Genomic DNA, 19,890 nt, shown 5'->3' with positions numbered 1-19,890 from the left:
CTGCAGTTCAGGTTATGCTGACTGGGAAAAGGTTTGAACTCGACCAGTGAATGCATTTTAAAGCCATGAGACGGTGCCTCCTGCTTGTTTGGTAGAAGTTACCTCAAGAAAAAGTTGTCTTGACTTCTGTGCCTTTTAATAGCTGTGCGGATTTTCTCTCCCCTACATGACAAGCTGTACCAATCAGAATGCCTTCTTCTGTTCTACTATTAGGGAACACTGTCCTTTACATTTCATCCTAGCCTATTGGTTTAAAATGTAAAGTATAGCATTGTTGACATACGACCTTCAACAGCCCAGCTTTTCCATTCAGACTTGGTGGGTATGCAGCCTAACCCATCTGTAGCACAAAAGATGTTGTTGTTTAGTCATTTAGTCGTGTCCGACTCTTCGTGACCCCCTGGACCAGAGCACGCCAGGCACTCCTGTCTTCCACTGCCTCCTGCAGTTTGGTCAAACTCATGCTGGTAGCTTCGAGAACACTGTCCAACCATCTCACCCTCTGTTGTCCCCTTCTCCTTGTGCCCTCCGTCTTTCCCAACATCAGGGTCTTTTCCAGGGAGTCTTCTCTTCTCATGAGGTGGCCAAAGTACTGGAGCCTCAGCTTCAGGATCTGTCCTTCCAGTGAGCACTCAGGGCTGGTTTCCTTCAGAGTAGATAGGTTTGATCTTCTTGCAGTCCATGGGACTCTCAGGAGTCTCCTCCAGCGCCATAATTCAAAAGCATAAATTCTTTGGCGATCAGCCTTCTTTATGGTCCAGCTCTCACTTCCATACATCACTACTGGGAAAACCATAGCTTTAACTATACGGACCTTTGTTGGCAAGGTGATGTCTCTACTTTTTAAGATGCTGTCTAGGTTTGTCATTGCCTTTCTCCCAAGAAGCAGGCGTCTTTTAATTTTGTGACTGCTGTCACCATCTGCAGTGATCATGGAGCCCAAGAAAGTAAAATTTCTCACTGCCTCCATTTCTTCCCCTTCTATTTGCCAGGAGGTGATGGGCCCAGTGTCCATGATCTTCGTTTTTTTGATGTTGAGCTTCAGACCATATTTTGCGCTCTCCTCTTTCACCCTCATTAAAAGGTTCTTAAAATCTACAAAAGATGTAGATTTTCCCAATCCGGAGTCATTCATGCTCATCCTCAACATGCTGTTTTCAATTTAGAGTGTTTCTAGATCCTGCTATTCATGAGGTTGGATGTGCCTACTTGTTATGCGTTTGAAAACCCTCCTCTTTAGGATATACACATATTTCCCTCCCTGCACATGGTCCAAGTGAACAAAGAAAGAAGTGGTGCTTGTAATCTTGATATACACCCACTCACAACATCATTGGGCAGATGTGGATGTGCACACCCACTCCCAAATTGTCAGGACTGCCGACAACTGTTTTCAAATGGACACACTGCAGGGGAATAAAAAATCAATCTGCAATGAGCTTTCAATTTTAGAATGAAACGAGTGTTTCCATTGTGTACGCACTATACATTTAAAGATGTTCAAAACACATTCCTCCAAAAACAATTCCCACCACTCTTAATCTCGGGGCCGTGGGTTCGAGCCCCATGTTGGGCAAAATATTCCTACATTGCAAGCGGTTGGACTAGATGACCCTTGTGGTCCCTTCCAACTCTACGGTTATAATCCTTAACAAACTACAGTGCCCAGAATTCCTTGAGGGAAATAATGTGCTTTGAAGGCACAGGGCAGGTATCACTTCATGAGTCAGCAGAAGACCTGCACTAGGAGTAGCCACAATGGCATCATTAATAGAATTTTAGGATTGCAGAGTTGGAAGGGATCCTGAGGGTCATCTAGTCCAACCCCCTGCAAGTCAGGAATATTTTGCCCAACGTGATGCTCAAAACCACAACTCAGAGATTAAGAGTCTCATGCTCTGTTGACTGAGCTATTTGCCCTGGCATCTCCATGGCCTAGATGACAGAGAGGGCATCACTTCGGTCCCGCTAGCGCAGCTGTGTGACTTCATCCCTGGAGGTGCACTCCATTGTTTCTTGAGACAGAAGGATGCCAACAACTCTTGGAAGCCTTGACAAACTACAGTTCCCACGATTCCTTGAGAGACTATAATGACTATAATGGTAAAACTGACTATAATGGTAAAGGTAAAGGGACCCCTGACCATTAGGTCCAGTCGTGACCGACTCTGGGGTTGTGGCACTCATCTCGCTTTATTGGCCGAGGAAGCTGGTGTACAGCTTCCTGGTCATATGGCCAGCATGACTAAGCTGCTTCTGGCGAACCAGAGCAGCACATGGAAACACTGTTTACCTTCCCGCTGGAGCGGTACCTATTTATCTACTTGCACATTGACGTGCTTTCAAACTGCTAGGTTGGCAGGAGCAGGGACCGAGCAACGGGAGCTCACCCCGTCATGGGGATTCGAACTGCCGACCTTCTGATTGGCAAGTCCTAGGCTCTGTGGTTTAACCCACAGCGCCACCCGCATCCCTTGACTATAATGGTATGATACTGCTTTAAGTGTACAGTGCAGGTGAGGCTTTAGTTGGATACAACTCTTGAGTTTATTCATTTGGTTTGCTCATATGACATTTATGCAGCATATTTAAATCACCAAGATGGTAGGCTGGTCACTTATGCCAACTCATTTGCACTGCAAGGCTGGCGCTCCACTGGGGCAATCCTTAGCAAGCCCTAAGGAGCAACACATTTTCTGGCTGTAGTCTTGAAGTCAAAATGCAGAGGCATAGTTGTGTTGAAGAAAAACAGCAGAGAACGTTGTGGTACTTTCAAGACGAAAACAAATGCATCTATGCAACTCGTCTGCCCAATTTGGTATGGTGTCCATCTGCTTTCAGTTGGGGGGAAAAAGATAAAGAAAGAAAGACAGCTGTGGCTGGCTACAAAGAAACAATTCCAAAGCACAATTCAAAGTGTTGGTGCTGACCTTTAAAGCCCTAAACGGCCTCAACTTCCGGGTTAGCGCGAATGGCTAATGGCGGATTCCCTCCGAGCTCCGGAGGGAATCGGCTCTACAGGAGCTGGGTCTTGCCGCTGCGGTGACGCGGGGACCCTTAGAAATCACAGGCGCTGAAGCCTGTGAACCTGGTGACTCGGCGGGCACCATTTGCGCCCCCCCGACCTGCGAAGGAGCCTTTTTAAAGGCTTCGGAACGGGGGACGGGGTGAGCGGCGCGGTGCTGAGAGTCGACTGCTCCTCCTGTGGAGTGAAGCCGCGTGCCATGGTCGGAGAGCGCTGACTTCTTCTTGTGAACAATTGGACTCTAAAAGTAACAACCCGTGAGTAGTACGGAAATTGGACTTGTCAAGGAAATTTTCTTTTGAATTTGGTACGATCGGGGAAGGTGCAAACAGGAAGTCCGCCTCCCCGTCTTGTAAAAAATTTAAAGCAAGGACTAGTTAACTAAGGTCGAGAGAACTTATTTTTTTTCTATTGGATAAAAGATATTAATTTCACGATTTGGCAGTATAAGTATAAGTAATTTTACTGGAGGATAAGAGCTAATTTTGAGAGCCGAAGTGTCACACACACCCCGGACCCGGGAGTGATTCGCGAGAGAGCCTGTTGAGGAGAAATAGAAGAGTTTGACAGCTGTCAAAATCAGCTGTCAAGAAGGAAAAAGAGAATTTTGTTTCTGCTGTCTCTGCTGGATATATTTGTTGCAATTTGGTTTTATTTTGTTGAAAACAAGGAACAACTGATACAAACTAATCTGACTTTTGGATTTGAACTGGAAAGAATACTAAGTTACCAAAATCCCTCTAGAGGGGGATTTGGGACATTACAAGAATGGCTGGAGGAGGGAAAATTCAGGCTGGGTTAGACAGAGTTTTTGTTCTCTTGGGAAAGTTACAAGGCCAAATTGATGTTTCGGCTACAAATGTTGCAACTCTGAACTTAACAGTAAATAACATTACTGAATTGGATAAGGATTTGACTCAGGAAGCCCATGCAGCTGGACAAAAAGAGAAACTTGAGAATTTTGAAAGTGTGGAGAAGGAGACATATGTTGTTCCTGAGGAGAAGGAAGGAGGAGCTGTAATTTTGCAAATGACAAAGGAGAGCCAGAGGCCTGACAGGATGCTTACAAAGGAAAATAAGAAATCGAACCAGAGGCCTGACATGATGATTACAAGGGAAAATAAGTACTGGATGATGAAAATCTGGTTTGAATTGGAGATTGAAGAATGGAGAGATCTCCTTATGTGGAGATCTGAAGACCTATGGATTACAAATTTGATTAAAGTGGAAGCTGGAGTTTTCGCGACAATTGGACTTTTGGGCCCTACTTTTAAGTATGGAGGTCTGGCTGGAAGAAACATGGACCTTATTGGGACAGAGCTGCTCCGAGATCTGGTGTTTAATACTAAGGACTATCAAAAAAACCGGCAGAGAGGAACTGAGAGAGAATTAAGAGCCTCGGACGTGAGATCTCCAGGCTGATAGTAGATTAAGACTGATGGACATTTGCTGGGGATCGAAACCGGGAAAGGGGGTGGTGGGGTCTGGGAATCCAAAGGGTGTACAATTATAATCTGTTTTTTATTTTGTTTGGCTATTAGTATGAAAATTGGGGAATTCGTGGAAGGGAATTTGGGTCGACTTTAGAAAAAGGTTTCAGCACTGAGGTATAAATATTGATGTCTATAAGTTAAAATTGTTTTTTCTAAAATGAATTAAATATAAAAAGGTTAAAAACTGGGGATAGGAACTTGTTGAACTAACAATTTGAATTGGAATACAAGAAGGGGAGGTGTGGGGAAGTCAGGGAAATATGGTATTGAAAATATGGAATTGTAAACTTTATGTGTTTTTTTAATTTTTTTTGTTTTTTGTTTTTTGATTTTTTGTACTAAATGTGGAAAATTTTAATAAATATTTAAATGAAAAAAAATTAAAGCCCTAAACGGCCTCAGTCCTGTATACCTGAAGGAGCATCTCCACCCCCATCGTTCAGCCCGGACACTGAGATCCAGCGCTGAGGGCCTTCTGGTGGTTCCCTCACTGTGAGAAGTGAGGTTACAGGGAACCAGACAGAGGGCCTTCTCGGTAGTGGTGCCCACCCTGTGGAACACCCTCCCTTCAGATGTGAAGGAAATAAGCAGCTATCCTATCTTTAAAAGACATCTGAAAGCAGCCCTGTTCAGGGAAGTTTTTAATATTTAACGCTGTACTGTTTTTAACACTTGATTGGGAGCCGCCCAGAGTGGCTGGGGAAGCTCAGCCAGATGGGCGGGGTATAAATATATTATTATTATTATTATTATTATTATTATTAATAATAATAATAATAATAATATATTTTTTCCTATTCCTAGCATCAGCTGGGAGCAGGGGTGCCAACTTGAATAAAATATTGGGGAGCCCAGGTAACTCATCACATAACACTGCACATGCACACCATTTGACTGGCAACGCCCATCAACTTGGGAGGGTGCGGCGGCCCCCTCAAATATTTTATTGGGAGGTGGGCTGAACAGACCTCGGCCCCTAGGCTGGGAGTGGTTTTAATTAACACAGCTCTCTCAATCCTGAGTGAGGACGGATTTGGCAGGGGCACATGGGAACGGCTGCCTCAGTAACAAAGTCCAACGCAAATAATCATCAGTGTGATCTGAGCTTGCAAATGCACCCAAGAGTTGTTTCGATGAACGGCTCACACACTGATATAAACAGATCTCTTTATCCCTCCTCCTCTCTCCCTCCTCTCTTTCCCTGCCTAATGAGCAAACAGTTTGCTGCAGTACACCGGTAGGATTTCCTCTCCTCTCCCCTTCCCCTTGGGAGTCTGCTGAGTGCTGCTGAAGTGAGACAGTTGTGTATATATTATTCATGCCTCTCCGAAACGCAAAAGTAGGTGAGCGCTTGCACAGAACACATAAATACCACAAAGCGTTCACCTTTTCGTGAAGACAGGAATGGAAGAGATTCTTGGGGAAACGCCTGGGCAGCACATTATTCTCTTGCTGTCTGCAGCAAAAACAAAGCCCATAAGAAAAATCCTTCCGTCCTCATGCCCAACTTAAGTACAGATCGAATTGTATTTTTTCCTGTTCATCCCGTCTCACTCCCTGCCCCCCCCATTTCCTTTCCTACTATTTTCACCCACTGCGGCAATTCAGCTCAAAAGTTCCTCAGGACACACAAACACATACACCTTGTTGTTGTTGTTTAGTCATGTCCGCCTCTTTGTGACCCCATGGACCAGAGCACGCCAGGCACTCCTGTCTTCCACTGCCTCCCGCAGTTTGGTCAAACTCATGCTGGTAGCTTCGAGAACACTGTCCAACCATCTCGTCCTCTGCCATCCCCTTCTCCTTGTGCCCTCCATCTTTCCCAACATCAGGGTCTTTTCCAGGGAGTCTTCTCTTCTCATGAGGTGGCCAAAGTATTGGAGTCTCAGCTTCACCTCTCAATAAAGCACCATATGCATGGAAGGCACTGAGTCAGCCGGTAGATTTATTAGCTTGTTCATTATTTCGATAATAATTTTAATACAATTCATTGATAAATGGCGGTTAGTGACTACTGTTGCATCAAACTGAATGAATTATTGACCTGAGTTGCAGGTACAAATACACACATGAGGGAGGGAGGTTGTAACAAGCAGTAGACATTCACACAAAAACACAACATCAAAGGTTCATTCACCTGTGTGTCTTCCAGTGCAACATATGTCGTCATCTGCCAACAATGCCTGTTATGGTGCCCAAATTCCACCACTTGAGGTCGTTATCTCACGATAGGGCCTCCCTTGCAAATCAATACAGTGGTACCTCGGGTTACATACGCTTCAGGTTACAGACTCCGCTAACCCAGAAATAGTACCTTGGGTTAAGAACTTTACCTCAGGATAAGAAATGAAATCGTGCGGCGGCAGTGGGAGGCCCCATTAGCTAAAGTGGTGCTTCAGGTTAAGAACAGTTTCAGGTTAAGAACGGACCTCCGGAACGAATTAAGTACTTAACCTGAGGTACCACTGTACTATGAGAAAGTCAACTATAATCAGAACAGTAAGTCTAGATTTGCGGCTATTTATTCCCTGCCCCCTCAGCATATTTAGCAGAACTGTTTCTTCATTCAACCAATTAACACCATAATTTCCTTGTTTCCTTGTAGTGGGGATGTAGTGGTAGCGCAGTGAGCCTTTTCTCTCAAACACACTAAGGTGTAGTTAAGGCAAGAGTTTCAGTTGGCAGTTATTTTAAGTGCTGCAAGCATGCATTGAGTTGGGAAATAACCGTTAAAGCCCAAGCGAGGGGAGTGATGTAGCCCAGGGCCAGAGCACACTGAAAAAACATTCCACGCCAACTGAAAAAGGATTATTGCATGTGAATCCAGTCCTGAGACTAAAGGCAGAAGTTGATTCTCACAGCCAGGTTGACTTACCGCCAATCCTATGAATGTTTATTCATTTCAGTGGGACATTTTTCCCAAGTGAGCGTGCATAGGATTATGGTCTTAGGCAAGGGTCAGCAAGGTTTATCTTGCCTGGGCCAGATCGGTGCCCATGATTTTCAGCGTCTGTACACAGATGCGATTTCCGGCACCACAGAAGCGAGTCCCTGCGCTGCGCTGACTTAGAACAGCATGCAAGCAGCGGCTTGGTTCAGGGGGCGGTTCGTGGGCCAGTCAAACGACCTCTTTGGGCCACTTCCGGCCCATGGGCCTTAGGTTGCTGACCCCCTGGTCTTAGGTATTCATTACATTTCTATCCAACTCTTCCCTCAAGGAACTCGGTTTCAGTTTCTTCATGTCAAGCAGAGACATCACTGAGCTTCTTTGATATTGCAGCTGAGAGCGAAACTCGACCTCACAGCCGAGGTTAAGGTGGGCTCAGTTCCCAACAAACACCTGTTAAAAGGAGAAAAAACTTGTGTGTGGGGAGATATTTGGGGTCCTATGTAAAGAATCCTATGTAAAGAGTCCTATGTAAAGAATAGGGACGCAGGTGGTGCTGTGGTCTAAGCCACAGAGCCTAGGACTTATCGATCAGAAGGTCGGTGGTTCGAATCCCCACGACAGGGTAAGCTCCCGTTCCTCGGTCCCTGCTCCTGCCAACCTAGCAGTTTGAAAGCACATCAAAGTGCAAGTAGATAAATAGGTACCGCTCCGGCGGGAAGGTAAACGGCGTTTCTGTGCGCTGCTCTGGTTCGCCAGAAGCGGCTTAGTCATGCTGGCCACATGACCCGGAAGCTGTACGCCGGCTCCCTCGGCCAATAAAGCGAGATGAGCACCGCAACCCCAGAGTTGGTTATGACAGGACCTAATGGTCAGGGGTCCCTTTACCCTTTTAATGTAAAGAATCAGAATGCAAAGACACCATAAAGAATTACATTTGGCTTACTGAGTGACCTGACTGCCCCTTTGAACTAAGAGCAAAGGAAGGCATTACATTTTAAGTGTGCTTAAAGCGGTACACACATTCTGAACTATCTTTCCAGAGCGCTGAACGTGTGTTCAGATCAGTGGTGTAGCATGGGTTGCCAGCGACTGGGGCTGCACGGGGAAGGGGAGCAGGAGTGAGGGAAACAGAGTACGCATGCACATTCAACTGCCTAACCGCATCTGCATCACCCAGGAGATGGCAGCTGCAGAGATAAGAAAAGAAGAGTAATTTTGTTGTCTGGAGAGGTCACTTCCTGGTTTGCATGGAGAAGCCATTTTCAATGGAGCCCAGTGTGCAGTTGCGTTGAGGCAGCACCGGGTGTTGAAATATTGCGCCCCTAACAATTTTGCACCAGGAGCAACTGCCCGTGGGTCCCCCCACGCTGTGCCACTGGTTCAGACTCAATAGTGTACTTAAGTTGCTACAACTGCCATCAGCCTTAGATGTCAAATGCTCTCCAAGATTGACTGATGCCACAGCTGTAGCTATAGCACCTCCTATAGCTTTAGCCACTCTTGAGATCAGTTTTCAGACTGAAATTAAAGTGACATTCTGCATATGACGCATAGTGGGTGGCCAGCTGAGACCTCACAGAGAAACCACTGTGTTCCAGATAGATAAATCTTCACTCCTATATACGTTTGGCCCAGAGGCAGTCACTACGCATTTCTGGGCATGCTGCCGCTTGCAACACCACTGATGGCTAATATTTAAACAGTTCCTCCGGTTTAGTCTAGTTCAGCTGGGTGTTGCCTGAAAAGCATTCTGTTATAACTTCGCTTGCTGCTGAGATATGATTAATCGGTCACTTGGGTGGTGAGTTTAAACCGGATTCTGTGACTGGCTCTTGGAACTTGGAGGAAGAAGAAAAAACTTTGGCCACGGCAAAAGCAAAACGGAAAGCAGTTCTGTAATTGCAGCCTACAGATATCTGCAGCAATAAATGATTTCCTCTGTCAGTTTGGCCAAACCCTTGCTGGACAAAACTGAAGCGGCTCTCCGGAGAGCACAGACGCACTTGGACTAAACATACGGAGGGACCCATTAAATATTATTTTATGCTCCCATTTCCTGAATCAGGAAAATGGTCAGGAAGCAGCAATTCATAGGGACAGTTCCCCTAGTAAGGAGAAAGCACTGGAGCGTTATGGTACCTGCCAGGGAAGGAAGCCTTAGAGTGGACAGCCCATCCAGGACACTGCGCAAGAACTTTATTGCCTCTCTTAAAAGAGAAAGAACAGCAACAGAAGCCTCCAATGTTATGTAGAAACTGAGCTATGTAATGGCAGTATCCTCATAGTGCTTTTTGCATATACAAGCTGATCAGGCAGGCACCTATAGCAGTGTATCTCCACCAGGGGAGCATATGAAGATCTCAGAGCAAGAAGGGTGTGTGTGTGAATGTTTCCAAAAACATATGTTGTTGTTGTTGTTTAGTCGTTTAGTCGTGTCCGACTCTTTGTGACCCCATGGACCAGAGCACGCCAGGCACTCCTGTCTTCCACTGCCTCCCGCAGTTTGGTCAAACTCATGCTGGTAGCTTCGAGAACACTGTCCAGCCATCTCGTCCTCTGTCATCCCCTTCTCCTTGTGCCCTCCATCTTTCCCAACATCAGGGTCTTTTCCAGGGAGTCTTCTCTTCTCATGAGGTGGCCAAAGTATTGGAGCCTCAGCTTCACGATCTGTCCTTCCAGAGAGCACTCAGGGCTGATTTCCTTCAGAATGGAGACGTTTGATCTTCTTGCAGTCCATGGGACTCTCAAGAGTCTCCTCCAGCACCATAATTCAAAAGCATCCATTCTTCGGCGATCAGCCTTCTTTATGGTCCAGCTCTCACTTCCATACATAACTACTGGGAAAACCATAGCTTTTACTATACGGACCTTTGGAATCCGTTCCGGAAATCCGTTCGACTTCCAAAATGTCTGGAAACCAAAGTGCAGCTTCCGATTGGCTGCAGGAAACTCCTGCAGCCAACTGGAAGCCATGGAAGCCCCGTCAAATGTTCTGGTTCCAAAGAACGTTCACAGACCGGTTCACTCACCCAACCAACCACACCAGCCACTACTGAGTCTTAATTTTGTGATGTGCCCTTAAAACACACAAGCACACAATTTCCCAAGCATACTATAATGAATGGAAATGTAAAAATAACTTCAGAAATATATCACAACCATCATGGCCGGAATGTAGCAGTGGAAAGATTCCTGTATTAATAAATATTTGCGTGGAAGAGAGCACTTGAGCAAGTGCACCCGAGTTCATGTGAAAAGCCAGCTACAGCCCATGTCTACCAAACTTCTTGCATTCTTTCTCTTTAGAGTTCTTTACTTGGAGATTCAGACACGGGCAGTTCAATCCACTGCACTGAACCAAGTGAGGTTCAAGCTATTTCACAAGACCGCCATGAATGGCAAGTTTTACCCTGTGCTCATTACTGGTCTTTGCCAAACCAGTTCCAAATTGTTCCAGGGCAATCTCAATCTCTGGCACTTGAAGACACTGGAAGACTCTTTCCAGGGTCAATATGACATTAATGAGCCTATAGCAAGAATGAATTTGGCATCACATCAAATTGATTCCATAAAATATTGAAATGAAAGCCGAAAGCCAAAACAACTCATAAGTGCAGCATCATGCTTTGCAAATGGCACGTTCAAGTGAGAACTACAAACTGTGTGGTTTGAGGAAAGTTTCAGTGATGGGATCCCATATCTTGAAAGGAGAATAAAATTAAACTGTCAGAGGCTTTATTGGCAAATATAAACAAGTCAGTGGTGATTAAAAGCCAGGATCAAATAAGGCTAATGTTGCTTAGATTTATACATTCCTGAATTTATCACTTGCTAAAGATTTCCCAAGTTTCGCAGGATATGCGAAGGATAGAAAAAGAGGCTGTGTACACATTGTATCTTTGAAACACAATCAAAACTCAAGCTTTCCCTTAAAGAATTCTGGGCACTGTAGTTTATCCCTCAGTGTTACGATTTTCAGCAACCCTTAACAAGCTACCGTCCCCAGAATTCTTTGAGAGGAAAAATGTGCTTTAAAAGGTACAGTATGTACAGTGGTACCTCGGATTAAGTACTTAATTTGTTCCAGAGGTCCATACTTAACCTGAAACTGTTCTTAACCTGAAGCAACACTTTAGCTAATGGGGCCTCCTGCCACCACGCCGCCAGAGCACGATTTCTGTTCTCATCCTGAAGCAAAGTTCTTAACCTGAAGCACTATTTCTGGGTTAGCGGAGTCTGTAATCTGAAGCGTATGTAACCTGAGGTACCACTGTATATCGTCAGAGGCCCTGCGAAACTCCATTTCCTTTCATTGCCTCTTCTGCCCTACTTCCCACACTGCCTTCCACTGCTGAGAGTGTTACGTCAGGCAAGAGCATGCGGTGAAGACAAATTTCCTTTTTCCAGATCTGTCCCTGCCTTCTATTACTCTAAAGTGATTGCAAGAAACAGGATTTGCCCTCTGACAGCAGTGAATAACAGTCATTCCTCGAGTCTTGCTTATCTCCTAGAACTCAACCTGAGTCACTGAGAATGAAGACCAACTCCTGTCTGCACCTTTGTACAGTTCTAGGTTCTGCTTTTTTTTTGTCCTGCTAAAGAGTGACAGATTTTGAAGAAAGAAAGGACCTCTCCAGATGTCTTTTTCATTGCACATTCAATTATTTGTCCTCATGATGGTATCAGGATGGTTATGAGGGATCTGATTTTCAATACTGTTTCCACCTGCAAGTTTTTGGGTGGACAAATTTTCATGTACCGTATTTTTCGTCCTATAGGGCGCACCGGCCCATAGGACGCACCTCATTTTTTTGGGGGGGGAATGAATAAAAAAAATTATTCCCCCCCCCAGCCGTGGCTGCCGCCCCAAGCCTTGCGCACACCTGCCCGAAGCACGGGGCACCCTCCGGAGGGCTCCGCGTGCTTCGGGCGGGAGGCTGCCGCCCCAAGCCTCGCGCGCTCGGTGGGACCTCCCACCGGGCGCGCAAGGCTTGGGGAAACTCGCAGGGGCTGCAGGCTGCTGCCCGCAAGCCTTGTGAGCCCGCAGGAACTCCCGCCGGGCTTGCAAGGCTTGCGGATAGCTTCCTGAAGCCTGGAGAGCGAGAGGGGTCGGTGCGCACCGATCCCTCTTGCTCTCCAGGCTTCAGCGAAAGCCTGCATTCGCCCCATAGGACGCACACACATTTCCCCTTCATTTTTGGAGGGGAAAAAGTGCGTCCTATGGGGCGAAAAATACGGTAGATTTGTCATGTAGGTATGTTTCAGCTCTACTTCCGGCTTGCTTAATTAACAGCTTCCAATTAAGGATTCCATCTCAACAGCACATTTCACCACACAGATTGCACAAACGCTTTTAACCAATTACGATAAACATATGGGACTTAGGCTGTGCACACACTATCCCTTCAAAGCCCTTCCCCCATCTCAAAGAATGGGCAGAGTGACAATTACCAGAAACTACACTACCCAGAATTCTTTGAGGAGGGCTTTGAAGGTGCTTTAAAGGCACAGTGCGTATGCAGCCATAGATTACTATATGGTTGATGTGAGCAACCTTGTCACAAAATTGCATTTGCATGTTTGAAAAGAAATCAGGTAAGAGCAGGACAAATTTCTGGACAGCATCCATAAAAAAATCAGTGATGTTGCTCACTTCACACTAGGGCAGTCAATCGAATTGACAAAGACCGTTAGTCAGCAGCTTCTCCTACCTTGAAACCAGCTGTTTTGTTTCAGCTACGCAGGGTATATTGGATTAGATATGCCTGGAGAGATTTTTTTGAAATTTTCTTTGCCCTTTAAACAGCTGATCCACATGCTACACGACAAAATGCCCTTGAAAAATCCCACCAGTTCTCTCAAAGCAGAGTGTTATGCGGTATTGTATGTGCGCTTGCATGGGCGTAGCCAAGATTTATGTGGGGCGGGCTATCTGAGACATGATTTGTCAGTTAGTGAAGTATTTTTATTTATTTACTTGATTTGGGGGACAGATCCGGTCCACTTCCCAGTGGGGAGGAGTTGCGGTGGACAGCATGGCCACCCACTCCCCACCGGGGGCGGGGGACTTTGTCCCCCATTGCCTAGGGGATCCCGGCCAGCCAATCCACTGGCTGGGCGTGGCGTGGCCGGGGCCCGTTTAAATGGAGGAGCGAGCCAGAGGACGCCCTCTTTCTCTCGCTTCCTCAATCACCCTCCCTCCCTCCCTATTTTGCAGGTTAGGCAATGGCCTTGCTATGGACTTTGGTTGGTCGCCTTGGTTGTCCGAGAAGCCTGGTAGGAATTTTTCCACTTGGCAAATTGGCACTGGCCACTTGGTTTTCGCCTACCTCGTAGCAATCGGCACAACTTTGTTAGGGTTGCGGTTAGGCATTGTTTGACCTTGTGTGGAGGAGGGGAGGTGTGGCCATCACCTGCCCCTCCATGCTTAAGGGTATTCCATTAAAGGAATCTGGGGGTATTGATCTAGTCTGAAGCCCAGCTGGGGGCTAGGGCCTTGACACGACCCTGACGGGAACACCAGGGGGAGCTTGAGTTGGTTCGCATCGACAGGGCTCCCTCTACCGGTGGCTTACCCTTACTGGACTTCCTGCACAATGGGCAGGAGTCAGATATAGTCAGGTCCAATCAATGCCTAAGCCAATACCGCTCACATTCTGTAATTCAATAAAGTTGTGGTCAAAAATTTGCCCAGTAACATAAACCTAGTATCTGTGTCCTTGTGTGAGTTATTTCTGACGAGGGGGTGGCTGCAGGGTCTTGACACGCAACTGCCCCCCTGCACCCCATGGCTATATGCATGTGTGCGTGCAAGGGGGGTGCTATTGAGGTTTGAAAGTCTAACACCCACCCACCCACCCCTTTTGTGTGCCAGTATCGTTGTGTGGTTCTCTTTAACCTGGACGGATGCTGCATCAACATGGAAGAAGCCCTCGCTTAACAATCCGAGTCAATATACTGTATGTTTACTTGGAAGTAAGTTTCACCGTGTTCAGTGGGATTAAACCCATGGTAGCATCCACAGTAGTTTTCCCAGTAGTGATGTATGGAAGTGAGAGCTGGACCATAGAGAAGGCTGATCGCCGAAGAATTGATGCTTTTGAATTATGGAACTGGAGGAGACTCTTGAGAGTCCCATGGACTGCAAGAAGATCAAACCTCTCCATTCTGAAGGAAATCAGCCCTGAGTGCTCACTGGAAGGACAGATCCTGAAGCTGAGGCTCCAATACTTTGGCCACCTCATGAGAAGAGGAGACTCCCTGGAAAAGACCCTAATGTTGGGAAAGATGGAGGGCACAAGGAGAAGGGGACGACAGAGGACGAGATGGTGGGACAGTGTTCTCGAAGCTACCAGCATGAGTTTGACCAAACTGCGGGAGGCAGTGGAAGACAGGAGTGCCTGGCGTGCTCTGGTCCAGGGGGTCACGAAGAGTCGGACACAACTAAACAACAAGAAGCATCTACAGGATGCTTACCCTTCTTTACCCTTCTCAGGCTGCAGTCCTAAGCATACTTGGAAATAAGTTGCACAGAAATCAATGAATGAAGAATCAAGCACATAACAAGCTGAACGGCAAAGTGCTAACCTGAAATCCCATGCATGCTTCACTGGGAGTCAGCCTCATTGAAAGCAGAGGAAGTTATTTCCAATTAAACATTAGCCACACCTTAATTTCCCAAGTAGCGAGAGATTCCAGCAGAGATTCATGGAGGGTTTCTTTTGCTTTGTTTAATTTTCAAATATGCAATCAAGAGGATAGTGTGTGGAGGCAAAGTACTCTCTTACGAATGGATAGCACAGCTGCTAATCCTGCATCAGATTTGCAGAGATTTAAGAATGTATGCACACTGTACCAGTTCCAGAAACACAGTTTCAGTCAATTTGAGTAACAAACTGGGTCTCACACTAAAATTCTAAGTGCACACTTTCTCCCGCTTTCCCCTTCCTTCTCTCCCTCTCTCTCACAAAGAGCAGATTTTAGAACCTGACAACTTTAGAAAGCTGTTTTCCTTTTGAAAAAGAGAGAGTTTCTGGCTCTCGAGGTTGCAAACCCATGCTTGGAAGGATGCGTCTTTGTGACATCTGCTAAAACCGCAGCAGCCGAAGGAGAAGCTGCAAAAGATTATTAGTGTGTGGGGCTACCTCCCTCCTCCGTCAGAATCAACTATGCAAAATAATTTACAGAGATGTGCTCACTTTGCGCAGCATATACAGGCTTTCAGAAGTCAGCCTTTTCCAGTGCACAAATCCAGCGTCATGTGGGCAGTTACTAATGCTACATGCTTGCTGCTTGCTTGAATAAACGCTGCAATGCAGTAGTTGCTGGGCAGCACCAGTGCGAATCACATGACCAATGCATGTGCCCATGTGGTGACTGCTGGAGTTCATGGCCTGGGCTGCCTGCAACTCTGCCTGCTTGTTTGGGGAGGGGCTTTTCCTAATGAAATGTCTGCGACGCACAACGAGACTATAACTAGGTAAGACAGCCAAGGCCAGTAACGAGCAAGCAGGGCCGGTGCCAGCTGCTGTGATACCCCCTGCCCTCCAGCAGCTGCTGCCTGAATTCAACCACCTCATTTGGCCTATTCAAAACACCAGAACAACAACAACCCACCCACCAAACCACCTCTCTTTGTTCCAGCCCACGACATGCCAAGGGCGACAATAAGAGTTGTGGTGTGCGCTCAGTCTCTTCTAAACTGGGACTGGTGATCTCATTTCTTGCAGCGTCTCATTATTATGGAGCTCAGCCAAGCTATTCCCATCTATACTTTGTCCAGGGCTTTCAAAGGACTGCTAAAATTGGTGATGTGTTTTGCCACTGAAATTGCAGATCCACCAGTAAATTTGACCTCAGGGCTGCTGTGTTGATCCTTTGCAAAAAAAAACAACACAGCATGGCCTAATAAAACCAAAGCACCAGGTTTGGAGGGGTAGGGGAGCCCAGCTGTTTTGACTGATGTCTATAGATGAGATTAAACAGCTTTGAGATTACTTTATTCATCCCTATCCACGGTTGACCCACTCTGTTTTGTATTTTGGCATTCCCAAAGGGAGAAGGGAACATTTATAAGTGCAAGCTAAAAACACTGCACACTGAATAAAGAGATAAAAATTAAAGCATTTATTTAATCCTGTTGCAAACTGGGTGGGTTTTCAGCTCCAGATGGTGTCCGTGACAACCCAGAGCGGGGTGGAGTGGGGTGTTATTCAACTAGGAGCTAAGGAAAGAGAGAGGTGAGCGAGACACATTCTTTTCTGTACCCTGCCTCATCCACAAACTTCTTCACCACTTCCACCATTCTCCATCCATTTCAGAGGCCTGTACCTCAGGCAGAACAATAAGAATCTCAAGTGGAGAAATAGGTAAAGGTAAAGGGACCCCTGACCATTAGGTCCAGTCGTGACCGACTCTGCGGTGCTCATCTCGCTTTGTTGGCCGAGGGGAGCCAGCGTTTGTCCGCAGACAGCTTCTGGGTCATGTGGCCAGCATGACTAAGCCGCTTCTGGCGAACCAGAGCAGCACACGGAAACACAGTTTACCTTCCCGCTGGAGCGGTACCTATTTATCTACTTGCACTTTGACATGCTTTCCAACTGCTAGGTTGGCAGGAGCAGGGACCGAGCAACGGGAGCTCACCCCATCACGGGGATTCGAACCGCCAACCTTCTGACTGGCAAGTCCTAGGCTCTGTGGTTTAACCCACAGCGCCACCCGCGTCCCCAAACTTCTTCACCACTTCCACCATTCTCTATCCATTTCAGAGACCTGTACCTCAGGCAGAACAGTAAGAATCTCAAGTGGAGAAATACTAGCCTGCAAAGCAGAGGTTGGAGGGCCATCTTTCATGGACGCTTTAGTTTAGATTCCTGCATTTTAGGGGGTTGGACTAGATGACCCTTGGGATCCCTTCCAACTCTACAATTCTATGGTTCTATTCTATGATTCTAATTCAATGGGAGGTTTTAGCCTTCTTTAAGCATTTTAAATTCATATCCATGGAGGGCCTATGGGGTCATATGTCATGTGCCACCCCTGCCTCCTCCACCCTGACCTTCCTGCATTGGGCAGGAAAGTCGGAAGGGGGATTCTGAGCGTGCTTGGCTGGACACACTTACCACCCTCCGTGCACAGTCAGGTTTCCTGAACCCAGGCGATATTGTGGGCCAGCTGTTCCTGAAGAAAGTGCCCCCAAACAAAGACTTGTGGCAGGACTTGAATTTGCAGTTTGGGGCAGGGGAGGAAGGAGGCTGGCCCAGGGACAGAAAGAGTAAAAAAAGGGGATCCGTGGTGTGCCAGTGGCAAATCAGATCTGATCCTGGAATTGTGTCTTGAGGCCCTTTGTGCAGCTTTGGAGACTGATTTGGCACTGGAGTGTGAGTTTGGAGCCTCTGGTCCAAAGCCGGACGGGAGACCAAAGAGAAATCGAAGGGCTCCACGAAGACTAAACCTGCTGACCAACTTGTACTGAGGCCTTTGTGAAACCCCAAATCAAAAAGCCATGCAGAGAACTCTAAGTGGTTTTGGATGATGTACAGTGGTACCTCGGGTTAAGTACTTAATTCCGGAGGTCTGTTCTTAACCTGAAACTGTTCTTAACCTGAAGCACCACTTTAACTAATGGGGCCTCCTGCTGCCGCTGCACGATTTCTGTTCTCATCCTGAAGCAAAGTTCTTAACCCGAGGTACTATTTCTGGGTTAGCAGAGTCTGTAACCTGAAGTGTATGTAACCTGAAGCGTATGTAACCCGAGGTACCACTGTATAGGCCAAATCCCAAATATTGTTTAATGTTGTAACTTGTTGTGGATTCCCCATTTCCCCAGAGCTGAAGTTCTAAAGACGGCTCTTCAGAAATGCAACACTAGCACTTTCAGCTAAGTCAGCTAGAAGCCCTTCTTCCTGCCTCCTATGTCCCCATACCTCTTCTTCTCCTTCCTCCGCCTCTTTCCTTTTCCCCCTCTGTCCATTTAAATTTGCAAAATTGCTGCTTCTCACACACATGCCCAGCAGTGCACACATCCAAGACTCTACCCATCAGGTTAATTGTCCACTGGGCGGGTGGGCATCTAGACCCATTAAATAAGCATCAAATTTCTTTTGTCAAAGGCCCTGACCACCCATTCACAGTGATGAAGCGAGCCAAACACAGAACAATATCTGTAATAAATGCTTCATTGTACTATTGAACATAATTCCAGTGATGCCTCAATTCAAGGCAGACATTGACAAATTGGAAAGAATTTGGAGAGAGATAAAAGGACAATGCAAAGTCTAGAAGGGAAGCCAGCTGGAGAATCGAATGAAGGAATCGGGTGTAATTTGCCTTTGGTAAAACGAACGGCACACTGAGGTTAGAGAACATGTTGCAGTTGAACAATATTAGAAGCCTGAAATAAGAGGGGGGAAATGTTGCCCATAACTACTGAGGTCAGGCCAAGGAACAATGACTTTCTAATTAAAATAATACAGTTTGAAATTGTTAGGCAAAACTTAGCTGTGTTCAGTTCAGCAGCTGAGTGGAAAGGTGGCAAGATAATTTCTTTTGAGTTGGAGAGTTACAGGACGCTCTGGTTTAATGGTGGTGTACACACCAAACATTTAAAGCATGCAGACACACACATCCCACTAAGTCCAAGGAACTGCGATTTGTTAAGGGTGATAGAAATTGTAGCTCTGTGAAGGCTAAACTATAGAACCCAGATTTTTGTGTGTGCAGGGGGTACTCACAGGGCAGTTTACATGCGTGAACTAAGCCAATGATTTCTATGAATGAAATTACTTGCTGCCAACCTAGCAGTTCGAAAGCACGTCAAAGTGCAAGTAGATAAACAGGTACCGCTTCGGCAGGAAGGTAAACGGCGTTTCCGTGCGCTGCTCTGGTTCACCAGAAGTGGCTTAGTCATGCTGGCCACATGACCTGGAAGCTGTACGCCGGCTCCCTCGACCAATAAAGCGAGATGAGCGCCGCAACCCCAGAGTCGGCCACGACTGGACCTAATGGTCAGGGGTCCCTTTACCTTTACATGTTACAAGTGCCTGCACAATCAGGAGCTTACTAAACTCAGCATTACACTCCTATTTTCAGAATGTGAAGAAAACAAGAGAAGCAATTCTCAAGTAATACAATGGGTATTGGGAGGTTTCAAACTCAGGGTCTTCCTTCAGGTTTCTTATATACACCACTCGCTCTTCCACTCCTTCCACTGCTCTACCTCTGTGCTTTTTGCCCACCAGGTTTTGTACTTCTGGTCATCTCTTATTCAGCTCTGAAGTGGGCTTAGCTACCCACCCCCGCACATCCTCCATCTACAAAGCCTATACAGAGCCACTGTGTTAAGTTTTAATCCAACTCAGACTGATATATTCCTTCTCACAGAAGCCAGGCTGGGAACATTTTGTTGCTGTCAAGCTTTGTTCCTTGATCAAGCCGGAATTTGGAATGTTAATGGACATTCCTCAGCATCTCTCTGGACTCAA

The sequence above is a fragment of the Podarcis raffonei genome, chromosome 17 (assembly GCF_027172205.1).
Source record: "Podarcis raffonei isolate rPodRaf1 chromosome 17, rPodRaf1.pri, whole genome shotgun sequence".
Classification (NCBI taxonomy): Eukaryota; Metazoa; Chordata; class Lepidosauria; order Squamata; family Lacertidae; genus Podarcis; species Podarcis raffonei.
This window is presented reverse-complemented; position numbering follows the sequence as displayed.